Source organism: Sinohyriopsis cumingii, chromosome 1 (genome assembly GCF_028554795.1).
Source record: "Sinohyriopsis cumingii isolate HCF-2022 chromosome 1, ASM2855479v2, whole genome shotgun sequence".
Taxonomy (NCBI): Eukaryota; Metazoa; Mollusca; class Bivalvia; order Unionida; family Unionidae; genus Sinohyriopsis; species Sinohyriopsis cumingii.
Genome location: NC_142961.1, coordinates 98,870,548 through 98,889,682, shown reverse-complemented (window position 1 = coordinate 98,889,682; position 19,135 = coordinate 98,870,548). Strand labels below are relative to the sequence as shown.

At 37.5% G+C, this 19,135-nt stretch overlaps 4 non-coding genes across 4 annotated transcripts; all 4 read left to right on the top strand.

Moving 5' to 3' along the window:
- Positions 1–1,087: 1,087 nt before the first annotated feature.
- Positions 1,088–1,160, top strand: Trnav-aac (transfer RNA valine (anticodon AAC)). Its single transcript has one exon. It is a non-coding gene; the product is annotated as a tRNA-Val (tRNA).
- Positions 1,161–5,052: 3,892 nt separating this feature from the next.
- Trnav-aac (transfer RNA valine (anticodon AAC)) lies at positions 5,053–5,125 on the top strand. The gene has a single exon. It is a non-coding gene; the product is annotated as a tRNA-Val (tRNA).
- A 9,306-nt stretch (positions 5,126–14,431) lies between these two features.
- Positions 14,432–14,504, top strand: Trnav-aac (transfer RNA valine (anticodon AAC)). Its single transcript has one exon. It is a non-coding gene; the product is annotated as a tRNA-Val (tRNA).
- A 3,892-nt stretch (positions 14,505–18,396) lies between these two features.
- Positions 18,397–18,469, top strand: Trnav-aac (transfer RNA valine (anticodon AAC)). Its single transcript has one exon. It is a non-coding gene; the product is annotated as a tRNA-Val (tRNA).
- Positions 18,470–19,135: the final 666 nt, after the last annotated feature.

Below are 19,135 nucleotides of genomic sequence, written 5' to 3'. Positions count from 1 at the left end.
CTCGTTTTATTCGTGTTCCTAATGTAAACGAGCTAAGTAGATGAGGTAATCAAGCAGCGTCTACATGACCAAAGAACAGTAAATTTTACAATCAATTTGCAAGTTACAGTGCCCATGAAACGGCAAGCAGAGGTAACTCTTTAAATTTTCATCAAATAAATTGCATAGTCTACCAATTCATAATTATTAAAATAAGTACTTCACCAAATAAGCCAGTAGTAAACAGATCATACAAACACTGAATCCGGTTGACCTCAGCGAGGACTGAAGTGTAACTGTAGTTTTAGGTCTATCTGTCCCCAAATCTGTATTGGTATGAAGTGAGGCCTAAGATCCGATCTCACCTATTCAGAAAACCTGCAAATATTTCAGACAGATGTAAGAGGTTACAAGCATCATACCACACTTTGCTCAGCCTGCGCCAACCTTTGGAATTTGTAAAATGTAGTCTTCAGTGGCGAGTGCAATGTTCAATTCATTTTTATTGGCGGGGGGGGGGGGGGTAGGACACTAATAAGCTAGCTGCACAAAATAACATATATACCGTGTCCAAAATGCAAGATATATGTCTCTAATTAAATAAATACAACACTAAAGGAATCTATCCAATACAGACTCTACATTTTTATGATTTTAAGGATTCTGTTACGGTAAATCGTGTTTGCACTTTGGGTTAATTCTAACCGTTAGAACGGTAGGTCTCTCTTCATAGTCTATACAGTATATATGTACTAAAGATTTTATTTTAGATCAACGAGAGACTGCGCCATACCCTTTCGTCCTTTCCTGTATATTAGTCTGCTCCTTCTCCTAAAAATAGCATTCCTTTCACACATTCGGTCCACCTCGGCAACTTCTGCGAAAGTAAAATATGCCTCCAAGTTGCCAGTGAGATTTGACAATGCACTTGCCGTTGACCACATTTTTCCGAACAAAAGATATGCGCAAGGTATTGTCTGAAATTTGTAAGTTATGAAGAAATTAATCTTTCTCAGCTAGATTGGAATTCTGTCAAGACTGAAGTTAATCAGCATTCAGAGTGGAGAAGAAGCTAGGTATAGGCTCGTTGATCAATACAGGTTCAGTTGTTTCTGTGGTGTAGTGGTTATCACATCTGCCTAACACGCAGAAGGTCCTGAGTTCGAGCCTCAGCAGAAACATTATATTTTGTTTGATTCTTTTGGACGTTTAATCACTGCTTTTATCGCATGAAAAATACGCTGGGTTGGCCACGATTCACTATTAGCCATTTCCTCTTCCGGTTTATTAGGGAATTTTATTACATAACCTTATAAAGTTCTCAAGGCATCGACACGAAATTTCTCCACAGAATAGATAAAACGGGTCAGGATTATGGTATAAACTAGATCAAGTTTCAAATCCAGAATAACAACACTGCTATGTATCAAATGGCAAATACACACATAACATTAGTAGACAAAATTCTACACAAAATTTCAGGATCCTAAGAAAGATTTTATGATATTTTAAGATCATTTTTATAGGTATAATGTTATTTTAATCTGTCTATCTATGTATCTTTCTACGAGATTTAGGAAAGTCGTTTACACATAATCTATTCTTACGTGTTTAAGCTCGAATAAACAGTAACACAAGAAAGAGTGAAAACCACAAGCTTTGAAACAATGTAAGAATTTTTTTAATAAAATAACTGTAGTCCGATGCCTCTCTTCTCCCAAATCTGTATTGGTATGTAGTGTGACATAAGATTCGACATCTCCTGTTCAGAAAACCTGCAAATATTTCATATAGATATCTCCGTAACATACAGTAGTGAAGTAACGGAATGGGCGGGGGGGGGGGGAGGGAGGTCGCCACAGCGCCAAAGGTCTTGGGTCGCGAAAATATCTTTACATTTAGATCATCTTCCTCCCCCCAGGCGTTATTTACCGTACGTACACCACTCGCAACATATCAGTACACATATCGATTGTTTCTATATACTTACAGGAATTCTCTTGGCTCTTGAATCGGTATTCATTAGCCACCATTTCACTTATCATTCCCCGAGACTTTTGAAGAACTTTAGTTTTGGAAGAATATTAAAGAATTTTATTCAATATATCTTTCCATCCAGTTCTCTAATGATTGCAGGCATCGATGTTTTTGCAAATATAACCAGGATCTGACCCATTCGGAAGTTGTAGCTTACCCAGAATCTCGCAATGTATTCATCTGGCCCAAATACAATCTAGCCTAAATTAGGTAATGGATGTCGACTCTGACTGTTCTGCTAGTCTCACTTCCGTCACCCTTCTTAGAGATTCGGGACTCACTGAACCAGAAGTTCGGTCACTCAAAAGGATTCCTTTACGAATCATTGTCTTTCCTTAGAATCTCCTCTCTACGTTTTACCGCTAAAATTACGTGTGACTTTCTCGAAGTAAACCTTATCTGCTCATCAATCTTCCCAGGAGAACTAAATTTTCGCTTTTTGATTGATTATTTGGATTAGAGAGGCCATCGCACAATTGTTCATGTGCCTCTTGTTTATTCCTGCACGAAGGATGATAATTGTTCCTGGGGGAAGGAATGAGAGCTACATCCCCCAGGCGTTTATGTGCTAACAGAGCACTGTTAATTTTAGCCTCGGGTCGTAGGACAGTAAGTAAGTCCTTAACGACCGGAACAACGGGATTTCATGAGTGAGAATAGACCCAACACACACTCATGTTAAATAAATGGATGTCAGGCTGCTATCGACTAGTCCATGTGCCTACAAAAGCAGTATGTGACGCCAATTGAGATTCGTTGCCACTATAACGTCACATCGGGACACCTGCATTTGACGGGTCGAAATGGTTCCACAAGTCCGTCATGGAAGAGGAGGTCCAGGAGAAACAAGAGAGGAATGGTACCCGGCAGCAGGCGCAAACGCACATACCCCTGAAACGCCAGCCCGTACTTAACTAAATTTACTCCAGTTATTTAAATGGACAATAACAATTCCAATATTGTGTTAGCCACCTGTGCAATTAGTCAAATCAATAATAATTATTAATTTTTCCTACATCATTCTATTTCAAGCTGGAATTTTGTGTACAAACTGTACGTCAAGAAACGCTAAAGAAATACCAGTCAACTAAGTCAAAATGACTAATAATATTTAGTATCACGCTTAAATTTCAAAATAATAGTGAACATGTTTTGTTGGTGGTATCGAAATGATCAAATTAGGGTTTAAAATAGAGATATTATAAAAAGTGGTTTCCCAACCAAAATGGAAACCATGTAATTCACTTTGGCAATTTTGGCAGGTAGCTCAACCTTTTCCACATCGAGATAAAAACCGGTGGTCATCAGAAGTAAGTCAGCACCTGGTTACAGCGCTGCCATTGTCAGTCAACCATAAGTCATCCGGCTCCACTCTTCAAGTCCCTAACAAACTTGTTTGAGGGTCCACCTTACCATTGGACTGCTAACATCCCAGCTGGTATTTGGCTTGCATACTGCAGAGTAAATTTCCCGTTTTAACTTCAGCAGTACTCTCCTCTATTATACAACAGAAGGAGATTCGATGATATGCAGGTATTACCGGACTTCTGTCTTTCTTCTTGCCCAATTATGTGGCTCACTGTGTCCGCACATGCAGCATGTTTCCCATGCATCCACATACCACTCCGTCAAGATACCAGCCAGGGCTCTTATGTTTACTCCCTCGTTGTCGCCAAAGTGAACTACTCTCATTCTTTCAGGCAGGCGGCTTCCCCAACTGAAGCAATACAGCAGCAGTGCTCGAAAACTACGCCTACAACATAGTTATTTCAGGGCTGGTGGCTCAGTAGTCTCCATTCCAAATGGCACTTCATGGCCGAACGTGGTCGCTAGAGTCTACTGCTCACCGTTGTTCACTGGTCGACGTATCCAACCCGAATGAATCAATGAATGGATATGTTAATGATGTTGGAATGAAATATATTTTCGCTTGCTAGTTAGAAGTTATAATACGATTCGAAAATGTTATCACCCCCTCCGTCGCAATTCGAATTGGGTCTCTCTTTCACAATGTCCTTCTCGCTGTCTGTCCACGTGGGGACGGATTTAGAACACGTCCCGGTCCCTCGAGGTTCCTCTGATCTTGGACAAAGCTTTAACACCTGGGTGGGAAGTCGCTCGATCTAACGCCTAAGCTGATTCAAGATGCCGTGTCCTCTCACTGGTCATGATAGCATTGCGTAAGAGTTTAACTCTAGCCTGCTTGCTGGATATTTTTATGATTTCGATAATTCTGTTACATTATGACTTGACTTCACTTTATTTTAATTCTAGTCGTTATAACGGTAGGTATCTGGCATGGTGTATACAGTACACATATACCAGATTTTTTACATTTACCTGAGCGAGAGAGGCCGCTCAGGGTGACCTAGTGATTAGAGCGTGGGCAACGATTGCGGGATGTCTTGGGTTCGAGGCCCAGCCGAGTCATAACAAAGACTTGTAAAAAAACATGGTACTAACAGCTGACTCGCTTGGCGCTCAGCATTAATAGGATATTGTTAGGACTGGTCGGCCTGGTGTCAGGATAATGTGACTGGGTGGGACATCATGCTACGTGTCTGCGGCATGATACCCCGATTCTATCACCATAAACTGCCACACTGCAGACATCGTAGCGATATGACTGAACAATTGTTAAAGTTAGGTTAAAAATTCAAATCACAAACACACACACCTGAGCGAGAGTCTGCGCCACACCACTGCATCTCTTCCTGTACATTAGCCTGCTCTTACTCCTTGAAAAGAATTATCTTGACACTTTCGGTCCACCTAGGCTATTTCTGCGAGAGAAAAATATGTCTGAGGTATTAACTTCTAAGCTGTGGGATGGATTTGACAATGCACTTGCCGTTGACTACATTTGTCCAAAACAAATATACGCGCGGACGGCACAAGATATTATCCGAAATAGGTAAGTTAAGAATAGTTTAATCATTCCCAGATGGATTGAAATCGTGCCAAGATTGACTTTGATTTATATTCGAAATGGATTTCAAGCTAGGTATAGGCTGTTTGACCTTAGGGAATGCAGTTGTTTCTGTGGTGTAGCGGTTATCACATCTGCCTAACACGCAGAAGGTCATTGGTTCGAGCCTCATCGGAAACGTTAAGAAAAAAAAAACATTTTGTTTGTGTCGGGGTATACATTTTTCCAGGCGTTTCTCGTTTACTATCTCAGTGAAAAGTAGACGGGAAAGTCAATAATTCACTTTTAGCCATTTCCTCTATCAGATTCATAGGTACATTGTCTTATAAACTAAAATGCATCTCCATGCCTGGAATGAAATTTCTCTACAGGGTAGACAAACCGGGTCAGAACTCTGGTAGAAGAACTAGCTCGCGTTTCAAGTCGCCAAAGACGACATTGCAGTGTATTAAATGAAAAATGCACAAATATCATTAGTAGACATAATTCTACACAAGATTTCATGAACGTAAGAATGTTTCCATTCTCTTTCTATCTACCTTAAGGTCGTTTCCAAATGTACACGGTTATTTTAAGATGTTTATCTATTATTCTTTCTGTCAAATGTCGGAAAGTTGTTAACATATATATTATATTCATTTTATTCCCTTATTAATTACACTTCATTCTTTCTTCTTTTGCATTTGAGTTGTGCATCTCATCTTTGTACATACTTTATTACATAGACAATAACACTCGCTAACTGGGTTGATCCGTGTTAAATAAGTCTCGTCTCAGACCAGAATCAATTTTCTTCTATTTTATAAAGAAGCATTCAGCACTATGCCGCTTCTACCATAACTGATCTATCGCTTCTTTGCCACATATTAATTCACCTTATTTCAAGAAATCCTGCACGGGATCGGCTCGTTTTATTCGTGTTCCTAATGTAAACGAGCTAAGTAGATGAGGTAATCAAGCAGCGTCTACATGACCAAAGAACAGTAAATTTTACAATCAATTTGCAAGTTACCGTGCCCATGAAACGGCAAGCAGAGGTAACTCTTTAAATTTTCATCAAATAAATTGCATAGTCTACCAATTCATAATTATTAAAATAAGTACTTCACCAAATAAGCCAGTAGTAAACAGATCATACAAACACTGAATCTGGTTGACCTCAGCGAGGACTGAAGTGTAACTGTAAGTTTTAGGTCTCTCTGTCCCCAAATCTATTGGTATGAAGTGAGGCCTAAGATCCGATCTCACCTATTCAGAAAACCTGCAAATATTTCAGACAGATGTAAGAGGTTACAAGCATCATACCACACTTTGCTCAGCCTGCGCCAACCTTTGGAATTTGTAAAATGTAGTCTTCAGTGGCGAGTGCAATGTTCAATTCATTTTTATTGGCGGGGGGGGGGGGGGTAGCACAAGAATAAGCTAGCTGCACAAAATAACATATATACCGTGTCCAAAATGCAAGATATATGTCTCTAATTAAATAAATACAACACTAAAGGAATCTATCCAATACAGACTCTACATTTTTATGATTTTAAGGATTCTGTTACGGTAAATCGTGTTTGCACTTTGGGTTAATTCTAACCGTTAGAACGGTAGGTCTCTCTTCATAGTCTATACAGTATATATGTACTAAAGATTTTATTTTAGATCAACGAGAGACTGCGCCATACCCTTTCGTCCTTTCCTGTATATTAGTCTGCTCCTTCTCCTAAAAATAGCATTCCTTTCACACATTCGGTCCACCTCGGCAACTTCTGCGAAAGTAAAATATGCCTCCAAGTTGCCAGTGAGATTTGACAATGCACTTGCCGTTGACCACATTTTTCCGAACAAAAGATATGCGCAAGGTATTGTCTGAAATTTGTAAGTTATGAAGAAATTAATCTTTCTCAGCTAGATTGGAATTCTGTCAAGACTGAAGTTAATCAGCATTCAGAGTGGAGAAGAAGCTAGGTATAGGCTCGTTGATCAATACAGGTTCAGTTGTTTCTGTGATGTAGTGGTTATCACATCTGCCTAACGGGCGACTTCCGGTTATGACATCAGAAGGAAAACACGTTTGATGATCGCTCCCTGAATTTTCAAGTTTTTTCCTTTAATAGACATTTTTGCTGTTTTAATTTGTTACAGGTACGTTTATAAGATTTGTGTGATCGCATTCATATATAAGTGAGATATATTTTGAGTGTGTGGATAGCTTTTTCCACCACACAAAATACTATTTTCTGTGACAATGAATACAAAGCCTGGTCGTGCTGCACGTGCAGCACAAGGAGCTGACTCACACTCTAATGACACCAGTGGAATAGCTAACAATAAGAATGGCATGTCGAGTAACATCGATAGACAGACAGGAGCTTCTCGTCGTTTTGGGAAAGAATGTACCGTGGTGATTGATGTAAAGGATGTGAAGAAAATAAAGGCAAGTGATATTGTTAGAAGAGTAGAAGAATTAACCGGAGATATGTCGGTCTATGCTGTTGTGCCCAAAGGTGCAAATTTGTATGAGGTCACACTACCGAGCAAGGAAGTAGCATATAATATCTTGTGTGGAATTGATATTGGAAGTGAACACTTTGATTGTACTCTCTTATATTCAGACACTATTATTGTGTCAATTCTTCATTTACCAGCATACATCACCGATGATGATATAAGTATGAAGCTCGGTGAATACGGAGTAGAACTTCTTTCTCCCATTCAACGCAGATATTATCCTGGGACTAGTGTGGCTGATGGGACTCGTTATGTCAAATGTAAATTTCCACAGCAGGTAAAATCCTTGCCTTACAGTCTGAAATTTCAGACTGTCAATGGTCAGCAATACTTTAGAGTATTACACGATAACCAAGTTAAGGTGTGTTCTAGATGTCTAGATCCGGGACATGTTATAAAAGACTGCCCTGATTTTGTATGCTACAAGTGTGGGGAGCAAGGCCATGTAGCAAAAAAATTGCACAAGGCAAAGATGTGACAGTTGTGGAAGTTTTCCTCTAATGTGTACATGCAGGATATGCGACAAATGCCACAAAGAGGCGCAAACATGTATGTGTTACAGAGAGGCCATTGCAGGGATTCATTCGCAAGTTGATGATGATACGAGGGAAGACATATTGGAGATACCGAGTGACGAAGATGATAAAGAAGAAATTGAGAATGCAAAACAAGATAACGAGAGTGGAGAAAGTGGGGAAGAAAAAGAAAGAAGTGGAGTTGATATGACCAATGTAGAAATAGAATCTGAGGAGGAAGTAAACAACAATCATACAATTGGAGATGGATCGGGGACAGATTCAGATGATGACAGGAAGATGGTTGCAGACGTTGTTGAAAGATCAAACGAATCACGTACATGTCAAGAAAACGGTACTAATATCGAAAATTTCAAAGTAGTACAAAGGAGAAGGAGAAGGTTTAATCCAGTACCTAACCTGAAAATGAATAGCATGCGACGAACACCTATCAAGAAATGATCAAACACTCAACATTTTTTAATACTTTCAATACACTCATCATAATCATGGCTTTAAATATTGTATCTCTAAATGTAAATGGCTTGCGTAATTTGAATAAACTAAAGTCTGTTTTAGAAATATTTAAAGAGAAAAGAGGCCATATTTTATTATTGCAAGAAACCTTTTGGGATGATGAGTTTGCTGAAAGTATTAGAGAAAATGAGATTTGGAATGGTGACATATTTTATAGTAATGCAGACAATAGGAGGGCAGGTGTTGCTGTTTTAGTAGTGAGAGAATTGAGAAATCAGGTGACACAAGAAATGATTGAAAAGGGTAGGATTTTACATCTTAAAATAGCTATTGATGATAAAGTGATTGATTTAATCAATATTTATGCTCCAAATGTTGTGAAGGAAAGGTTTAACTTTTTCATGAAGCTAAATACATATTTACATAACAGTACTAGTGATAGCACTATCCTGGCTGGTGATTTTAATACAACTTTAGCAGGTATTGATCGACATAACAAAGCCTTACATATTGATGATGTAGCAGTGCGTGAACTTTATAAAATTATTCATGATAGGAATATTACCGATTTATGGAGATCACGAAATCCTAGTACTCGTAGTTTCTCCAGAAAACAAGTTGTACTAGGCGAAATGAAGCAGAGTAGAATAGATTATTTTTTGATTTCCTCAAAATTGCATTCCAATGTGCAAAATATTTATTATGCAGATACATCCTTTAGTGATCATTCTTTTGTATACCTTAAACTAAATACCTGCAAAGTGGAAACAGGACCCGGATTATGGATACTAAATAACAATGTTCTTTTTGAGGAAAAATATGTACAAAGAGTGAAATCAATTCTTACCGAGGGAAAAACTGACGAAATGTATTTTAGTGAACCACTCATTTGGTGGGATAATGTAAAATACAAAATTAAAAAATTTTCCCAAGTATACTGTACAAGAAGAAAAAAGGAAAGATTACAAGAATACTTTACATTGCAAAATAAATTAAAATCATTTTCAGAAAAAGTCGCAAATAAAGAATCATATGACATTAACAAATATGAAGAACTAAAACATCAACTAAGTGACTATGAAACCGATTTTTGTCGGGGTGCTATATTGAGATCTAAGGCGAAATGGGCAATTGAAAGCGATAGAAATACTAAATACTTTCTAAATCTTGAGAAATATCGACACAACAAAAATGTAATCAATGAATTGATTGATGATGATGGTGTAATTATTTCAAATACAAGCGGAATCTTAGATGAAATACATCAGTTTTATAGTCATTTATATTCTTCGGTAACTGTTAATGATAATTGTACTGATTCACTTTTAAATTTTGTAAATTGTTCTGTATCTGATGAGGATAAAGATATGTGTGATGCCATAATAACAGTTGATGAAATACATACAGCTATAAAAGGGATGGCTAAAAATAAAAGCCCCGGCCCGGACGGATTGACAGTAGAGTGGTATTGTAAATTTTATGATTGTATATATGATATTCTGTTGCACATCTTTCAGAGTGTTAAGAATGACACTATTATGTCGAAATCAATGAGATTTGGGGTTATATCACTTATTTATAAAAATAAGGGGGATAATAGAAGATTGCAAAATTGGCGTCCTATCAGTTTACTTAATGTAGATTATAAAATTTTGGCAAGGATTTTGTCTACACGTTTAAAAATGGTATTACCCAAAATTATTTCTCAAACTCAGACATGTTGTATAGTTGGGAGAGATATTGCTGATACTATAGTCACTGTAAGAGATATTATAGATATGGTTGAGAGAGACAATCTTGAGGGATATATCTTAAAAATTGATCAAGAAAAAGCGTTTGACAGAGTTTGCCACTCATATTTGATTTCTGTTTTACGAAAGTTCGGTTTTGGTGACAATTTTATTCAGTGGATAAAGATATTTTATAATGAAATTAAAAGTAGTGTTAAATGCAATGGTCATCTAACGAAACCCTTTTTAATTAAAAATTCAGTCAGACAAGGTTGTCCTATATCAGCAATGTTATATGTATTAGCAGCAGAACCCTTAGGACTCGCTATCAAAGCAAATCCCACTATCAAAGGTATTCCACTCCCACTGTCTAGTAATACAAGTAAAGTTTTTCAACATGCAGATGATACAACCTTGACATTAGCGGACACACAATCCATTAATCAATCTTTTAATGTACTTGACTTGTATTGTAAAGGATCTGGTGCAAAGGTGAACAAGGAAAAGACAGAACTTCTGTGTATTGGATCTGGTAAACTTACTGATGATTATTGCAAACAATTACAAATTCAAATGTGTGATCAAGTCATCTTAATTTTGGGAGCTTATGTTGGAAAATGTGCAAAGTTATGTGAGCAACTGAACTGGAATGATAGATTGTCTAAAATTAAAAACTTATTGCAACTGTGGTCACAGAGATATTTGACAATACAAGGAAAAGTAACAGTTGTTAATAACTTATTAGTTTCTAGAGTATTGTACATAGTGTCAGTTCAGCCTCTTCCTGATATGATTGCTGATGAATTGAAGCAATTATTTCTCAGATTTATCTCGTCAGGAAAGTCCCATTTGGTTCACTATTATACAATAATTGGTGATAAGCGAAATGGCGGACTACAGTTAACTGATATAAAGATGAAAATGTATGCATTCAGACTAAAATTTTTAAAAAGATACTTTGATGTGAATTGCCATGCTATGTGGAAAAATACCTTTGGTCACTTTTTATCTACTGTCCTGAACATGAGGTTGACCAAAGAGTTGTTTCTCATGTCTTTAAATAAGCAACAATTGAATACCCTACCTATATTTTACAGAGAAATGTTTCATGCATGGGAAAAACTTAGAAATAATATCGATACAAATATTGATGTGAGGAATGTTTTTGAATAACCTCTCTTTTTAAATCCTAATATTACATGTGCTGGTAAAACGTTGTTTTTCGCAGAATTTATAGAAGCAGGAATTGTTCGTGTTCAGGATATTACATATGAATTTGTACCTGGAATACTACCTTATAGAGCTATTCAAGAAATGATATACAAATCAAATTCTGAGATCAAAACAGATAAGATAAAAAAAAGACTATAATTGCATAATAGAAAGTATACCATTAGGCTGGAGAAATATTGTTGCAACAGAGTCAAAACCCACTGTAACCAATGGGAAAAATAATATGTTTCTCAGAGTTGATACAAAATTATATGACCTCTGTTTATGTACAACACAACTATTTTACAAGCTTTTATGTACGTTGATTTTTAAAGAACCAGCTTCTGTTTCCTTTTGGAGTAAGATATTTAGTTTGGAAAAGCATAAATACTGGAAATTGATACATCTACCTTTCAAGACCCCAGATTGTATAAATTTGGATTACAGAATAATGCACAATCGAATATTTACAAAAGAGAGACTAAAATACTATGGCAAAATTGATAATGACTTATGTCCAGTGTGCCAGTTGGAAACAGAGGATTTATTTCACATGTTTTTGAAATGTCCTGAATTAAGCTCTTTTAAGAATTATATTGTATATATAGTTGAGATTCTTTTTAAAGAATGTAGAGTTGGTGTTCTCAATAGCACTTCTTTTGAACAAATGCTCATGATAGGATATAACAAAGAAACAAAATCAGTAAATAGTTATTTTTTGAACTACATTCTGAGCATTGCTCGATTGTGCATTTACAAAAGAAGAAACATTATGTCGTTCTTAAGCAAACAAATAGACATCGAAAGATTGTTCCAATATTTGACTAGAAAATATATATTATATGCGTATCAACATTACAAAGACAAAAATCAGACTTTGATAACGAAATATTTTGTTAAAGATAATCCTTTAATGAGAATGGAAGAGGATAAACTGTTTATTACATTGTAGAATCATTGTTTTGTACTATAGCATTACAAAATATAATTTTAGAATCATTGTTCTGTAATATAGCTTAACAAAATACTTTTGTAGAATCATTGTTTTGTAATATAGCATTACAAAATACTATTGTAGAACCATTATTTTGTAATATAGAATTACAAACTCCTATGTAAATACTAACTCTATACTTTTAACTTATATACTGTACAAAACGTTTTTTAAATAAAGAAAGAAAAAAAAATCACATCTGCTTAACACGCAGAAGGTCATTGGTTCGAGCCTCATCGGAAACGTTAAGGAAAAAAAAACATTTTGTTTGTGTCGGGGTATACATTTTTCCAGGCGTTTCTCGTTTACCATCTCAGTGAAAAGTAGACGGGAAAGTCAATAATTCACTTTTAGCCATTTCCTCTATCAGATTCATAGGTACATTGTCTTATAAACTAAAATGCATCTCCATGCCTGGAATGAAATTTCTCTACAGGGTAGACAAACCGGGTCAGAACTCTGGTAGAAGAACTAGCTCGCGTTTCAAGTCGCGAAAGACGACATTGCAATGTATTAAATGAAAAATGCACAAATATCATTAGTAGACATAATTCTACACAAGATTTCATGAACGTAAGAATGTTTCCATTCTCTTTCTATCTACCTTAAGGTCGTTTCCAAATGTACACGGTTATTTTAAGATGTTTATCTATTATTCTTTCTGTCAAATGTCGGAAAGTTGTTAACATATATATTATATTCATTTTATTCCCTTATTAATTACACTTCATTCTTTCTTCTTTTGCATTTGAGTTGTGCATCTCATCTTTGTACATACTTTATTACATAGACAATAACACTCGCTAACTGGGTTGATCCGTGTTAAATAAGTCTCGTCTCAGACCAGAATCAATTTTCTTCTATTTTATAAAGAAGCATTCAGCACTATGCCGCTTCTACCATAACTGATCTATCGCTTCTTTGCCACATATTAATTCACCTTATTTCAAGAAATCCTGCACGGGATCGGCTCGTTTTATTCGTGTTCCTAATGTAAACGAGCTAAGTAGATGAGGTAATCAAGCAGCGTCTACATGACCAAAGAACAGTAAATTTTACAATCAATTTGCAAGTTACAGTGCCCATGAAACGGCAAGCAGAGGTAACTCTTTAAATTTTCATCAAATAAATTGCATAGTCTACCAATTCATAATTATTAAAATAAGTACTTCACCAAATAAGCCAGTAGTAAACAGATCATACAAACACTGAATCCGGTTGACCTCAGCGAGGACTGAAGTGTAACTGTAGTTTTAGGTCTATCTGTCCCCAAATCTGTATTGGTATGAAGTGAGGCCTAAGATCCGATCTCACCTATTCAGAAAACCTGCAAATATTTCAGACAGATGTAAGAGGTTACAAGCATCATACCACACTTTGCTCAGCCTGCGCCAACCTTTGGAATTTGTAAAATGTAGTCTTCAGTGGCGAGTGCAATGTTCAATTCATTTTTATTGGCGGGGGGGGGGGGGTAGGACACTAATAAGCTAGCTGCACAAAATAACATATATACCGTGTCCAAAATGCAAGATATATGTCTCTAATTAAATAAATACAACACTAAAGGAATCTATCCAATACAGACTCTACATTTTTATGATTTTAAGGATTCTGTTACGGTAAATCGTGTTTGCACTTTGGGTTAATTCTAACCGTTAGAACGGTAGGTCTCTCTTCATAGTCTATACAGTATATATGTACTAAAGATTTTATTTTAGATCAACGAGAGACTGCGCCATACCCTTTCGTCCTTTCCTGTATATTAGTCTGCTCCTTCTCCTAAAAATAGCATTCCTTTCACACATTCGGTCCACCTCGGCAACTTCTGCGAAAGTAAAATATGCCTCCAAGTTGCCAGTGAGATTTGACAATGCACTTGCCGTTGACCACATTTTTCCGAACAAAAGATATGCGCAAGGTATTGTCTGAAATTTGTAAGTTATGAAGAAATTAATCTTTCTCAGCTAGATTGGAATTCTGTCAAGACTGAAGTTAATCAGCATTCAGAGTGGAGAAGAAGCTAGGTATAGGCTCGTTGATCAATACAGGTTCAGTTGTTTCTGTGGTGTAGTGGTTATCACATCTGCCTAACACGCAGAAGGTCCTGAGTTCGAGCCTCAGCAGAAACATTATATTTTGTTTGATTCTTTTGGACGTTTAATCACTGCTTTTATCGCATGAAAAATACGCTGGGTTGGCCACGATTCACTATTAGCCATTTCCTCTTCCGGTTTATTAGGGAATTTTATTACATAACCTTATAAAGTTCTCAAGGCATCGACACGAAATTTCTCCACAGAATAGATAAAACGGGTCAGGATTATGGACGATAAACTAGATCAAGTTTCAAATCCAGAATAACAACACTGCTATGTATCAAATGGCAAATACACACATAACATTAGTAGACAAAATTCTACACAAAATTTCAGGATCCTAAGAAAGATTTTATGATATTTTAAGATCATTTTTATAGGTATAATGTTATTTTAATCTGTCTATCTATGTATCTTTCTACGAGATTTAGGAAAGTCGTTTACACATAATCTATTCTTACGTGTTTAAGCTCGAATAAACAGTAACACAAGAAAGAGTGAAAACCACAAGCTTTGAAACAATGTAAGAATTTTTTTAATAAAATAACTGTAGTCCGATGCCTCTCTTCTCCCAAATCTGTATTGGTATGTAGTGTGACATAAGATTCGACATCTCCTGTTCAGAAAACCTGCAAATATTTCATATAGATATCTCCGTAACATACAGTAGTGAAGTAACGGAATGGGCGGGGGGGGGGGGAGGGAGGTCGCCACAGCGCCAAAGGTCTTGGGTCGCGAAAATATCTTTACATTTAGATCATCTTCCTCCCCCCAGGCGTTATTTACCGTACGTACACCACTCGCAACATATCAGTACACATATCGATTGTTTCTATATACTTACAGGAATTCTCTTGGCTCTTGAATCGGTATTCATTAGCCACCATTTCACTTATCATTCCCCGAGACTTTTGAAGAACTTTAGTTTTGGAAGAATATTAAAGAATTTTATTCAATATATCTTTCCATCCAGTTCTCTAATGATTGCAGGCATCGATGTTTTTGCAAATATAACCAGGATCTGACCCATTCGGAAGTTGTAGCTTACCCAGAATCTCGCAATGTATTCATCTGGCCCAAATACAATCTAGCCTAAATTAGGTAATGGATGTCGACTCTGACTGTTCTGCTAGTCTCACTTCCGTCACCCTTCTTAGAGATTCGGGACTCACTGAACCAGAAGTTCGGTCACTCAAAAGGATTCCTTTACGAATCATTGTCTTTCCTTAGAATCTCCTCTCTACGTTTTACCGCTAAATTACGTGTGACTTTCTCGAAGTAAACCTTATCTGCTCATCAATCTTCCCAGGAGAACTAAATTTTCGCTTTTTGATTGATTATTTGGATTAGAGAGGCCATCGCACAATTGTTCATGTGCCTCTTGTTTATTCCTGCACGAAGGATGATAATTGTTCCTGGGGGAAGGAATGAGAGCTACATCCCCCAGGCGTTTATGTGCTAACAGAGCACTGTTAATTTTAGCCTCGGGTCGTAGGACAGTAAGTAAGTCCTTAACGACCGGAACAACGGGATTTCATGAGTGAGAATAGACCCAACACACACTCATGTTAAATAAATGGATGTCAGGCTGCTATCGACTAGTCCATGTGCCTACAAAAGCAGTATGTGACGCCAATTGAGATTCGTTGCCACTATAACGTCACATCGGGACACCTGCATTTGACGGGTCGAAATGGTTCCACAAGTCCGTCATGGAAGAGGAGGTCCAGGAGAAACAAGAGAGGAATGGTACCCGGCAGCAGGCGCAAACGCACATACCCCTGAAACGCCAGCCCGTACTTAACTAAATTTACTCCAGTTATTTAAATGGACAATAACAATTCCAATATTGTGTTAGCCACCTGTGCAATTAGTCAAATCAATAATAATTATTAATTTTCCTACATCATTCTATTTCAAGCTGGAATTTTGTGTACAAACTGTACGTCAAGAAACGCTAAAGAAATACCAGTCAACTAAGTCAAAATGACTAATAATATTTAGTATCACGCTTAAATTTCAAAATAATAGTGAACATGTTTTGTTGGTGGTATCGAAATGATCAAATTAGGGTTTAAAATAGAGATATTATAAAAAGTGGTTTCCCAACCAAAATGGAAACCATGTAATTCACTTTGGCAATTTTGGCAGGTAGCTCAACCTTTTCCACATCGAGATAAAAACCGGTGGTCATCAGAAGTAAGTCAGCACCTGGTTACAGCGCTGCCATTGTCAGTCAACCATAAGTCATCCGGCTCCACTCTTCAAGTCCCTAACAAACTTGTTTGAGGGTCCACCTTACCATTGGACTGCTAACATCCCAGCTGGTATTTGGCTTGCATACTGCAGAGTAAATTTCCCGTTTTAACTTCAGCAGTACTCTCCTCTATTATACAACAGAAGGAGATTCGATGATATGCAGGTATTACCGGACTTCTGTCTTTCTTCTTGCCCAATTATGTGGCTCACTGTGTCCGCACATGCAGCATGTTTCCCATGCATCCACATACCACTCCGTCAAGATACCAGCCAGGGCTCTTATGTTTACTCCCTCGTTGTCGCCAAAGTGAACTACTCTCATTCTTTCAGGCAGGCGGCTTCCCCAACTGAAGCAATACAGCAGCAGTGCTCGAAAACTACGCCTACAACATAGTTATTTCAGGGCTGGTGGCTCAGTAGTCTCCATTCCAAATGGCACTTCATGGCCGAACGTGGTCGCTAGAGTCTACTGCTCACCGTTGTTCACTGGTCGACGTATCCAACCCGAATGAATCAATGAATGGATATGTTAATGATGTTGGAATGAAATATATTTTCGCTTGCTAGTTAGAAGTTATAATACGATTCGAAAATGTTATCACCCCCTCCGTCGCAATTCGAATTGGGTCTCTCTTTCACAATGTCCTTCTCGCTGTCTGTCCACGTGGGGACGGATTTAGAACACGTCCCGGTCCCTCGAGGTTCCTCTGATCTTGGACAAAGCTTTAACACCTGGGTGGGAAGTCGCTCGATCTAACGCCTAAGCTGATTCAAGATGCCGTGTCCTCTCACTGGTCATGATAGCATTGCGTAAGAGTTTAACTCTAGCCTGCTTGCTGGATATTTTTATGATTTCGATAATTCTGTTACATTATGACTTGACTTCACTTTATTTTAATTCTAGTCGTTATAACGGTAGGTATCTGGCATGGTGTATACAGTACACATATACCAGATTTTTTACATTTACCTGAGCGAGAGAGGCCGCTCAGGGTGACCTAGTGATTAGAGCGTGGGCAACGATTGCGGGATGTCTTGGGTTCGAGGCCCAGCCGAGTCATAACAAAGACTTGTAAAAAAACATGGTACTAACAGCTGACTCGCTTGGCGCTCAGCATTAATAGGATATTGTTAGGACTGGTCGGCCTGGTGTCAGGATAATGTGACTGGGTGGGACATCATGCTACGTGTCTGCGGCATGATACCCCGATTCTATCACCATAAACTGCCACACTGCAGACATCGTAGCGATATGACTGAACAATTGTTAAAGTTAGGTTAAAAATTCAAATCACAAACACACACACCTGAGCGAGAGTCTGCGCCACACCACTGCATCTCTTCCTGTACATTAGCCTGCTCTTACTCCTTGAAAAGAATTATCTTGACACTTTCGGTCCACCTAGGCTATTTCTGCGAGAGAAAAATATGTCTGAGGTATTAACTTCTAAGCTGTGGGATGGATTTGACAATGCACTTGCCGTTGACTACATTTGTCCAAAACAAATATACGCGCGGACGGCACAAGATATTATCCGAAATAGGTAAGTTAAGAATAGTTTAATCATTCCCAGATGGATTGAAATCGTGCCAAGATTGACTTTGATTTATATTCGAAATGGATTTCAAGCTAGGTATAGGCTGTTTGACCTTAGGGAATGCAGTTGTTTCTGTGGTGTAGCGGTTATCACATCTGCCTAACACGCAGAAGGTCATTGGTTCGAGCCTCATCGGAAACGTTAAGAAAAAAAAAACATTTTGTTTGTGTCGGGGTATACATTTTTCCAGGCGTTTCTCGTTTACTATCTCAGTGAAAAGTAGACGGGAAAGTCAATAATTCACTTTTAGCCATTTCCTCTATCAGATTCATAGGTACATTGTCTTATAAACTAAAATGCATCTCCATGCCTGGAATGAAATTTCTCTACAGGGTAGACAAACCGGGTCAGAACTCTGGTAGAAGAACTAGCTCGCGTTTCAAGTCGCCAAAGACGACATTGCAGTGTATTAAATGAAAAATGCACAAATATCATTAGTAGACATAATTCTACACAAGATTTCATGAACGTAAGAATGTTTCCATTCTCTTTCTATCTACCTTAAGGTCGTTTCCAAATGTACACGGTTATTTTAAGATGTTTATCTATTATTCTTTCTGTCAAATGTCGGAAAGTTGTTAACATATATATTATATTCATTTTATTCCCTTATTAATTACACTTCATTCTTTCTTCTTTTGCATTTGAGTTGTGCATCTCATCTTTGTACATACTTTATTACATAGACAATAACACTCGCTAACTGGGTTGATCCGTGTTAAATAAGTCTCGTCTCAGACCAGAATCAATTTTCTTCTATTTTATAAAGAAGCATTCAGCACTATGCCGCTTCTACCATAACTGATC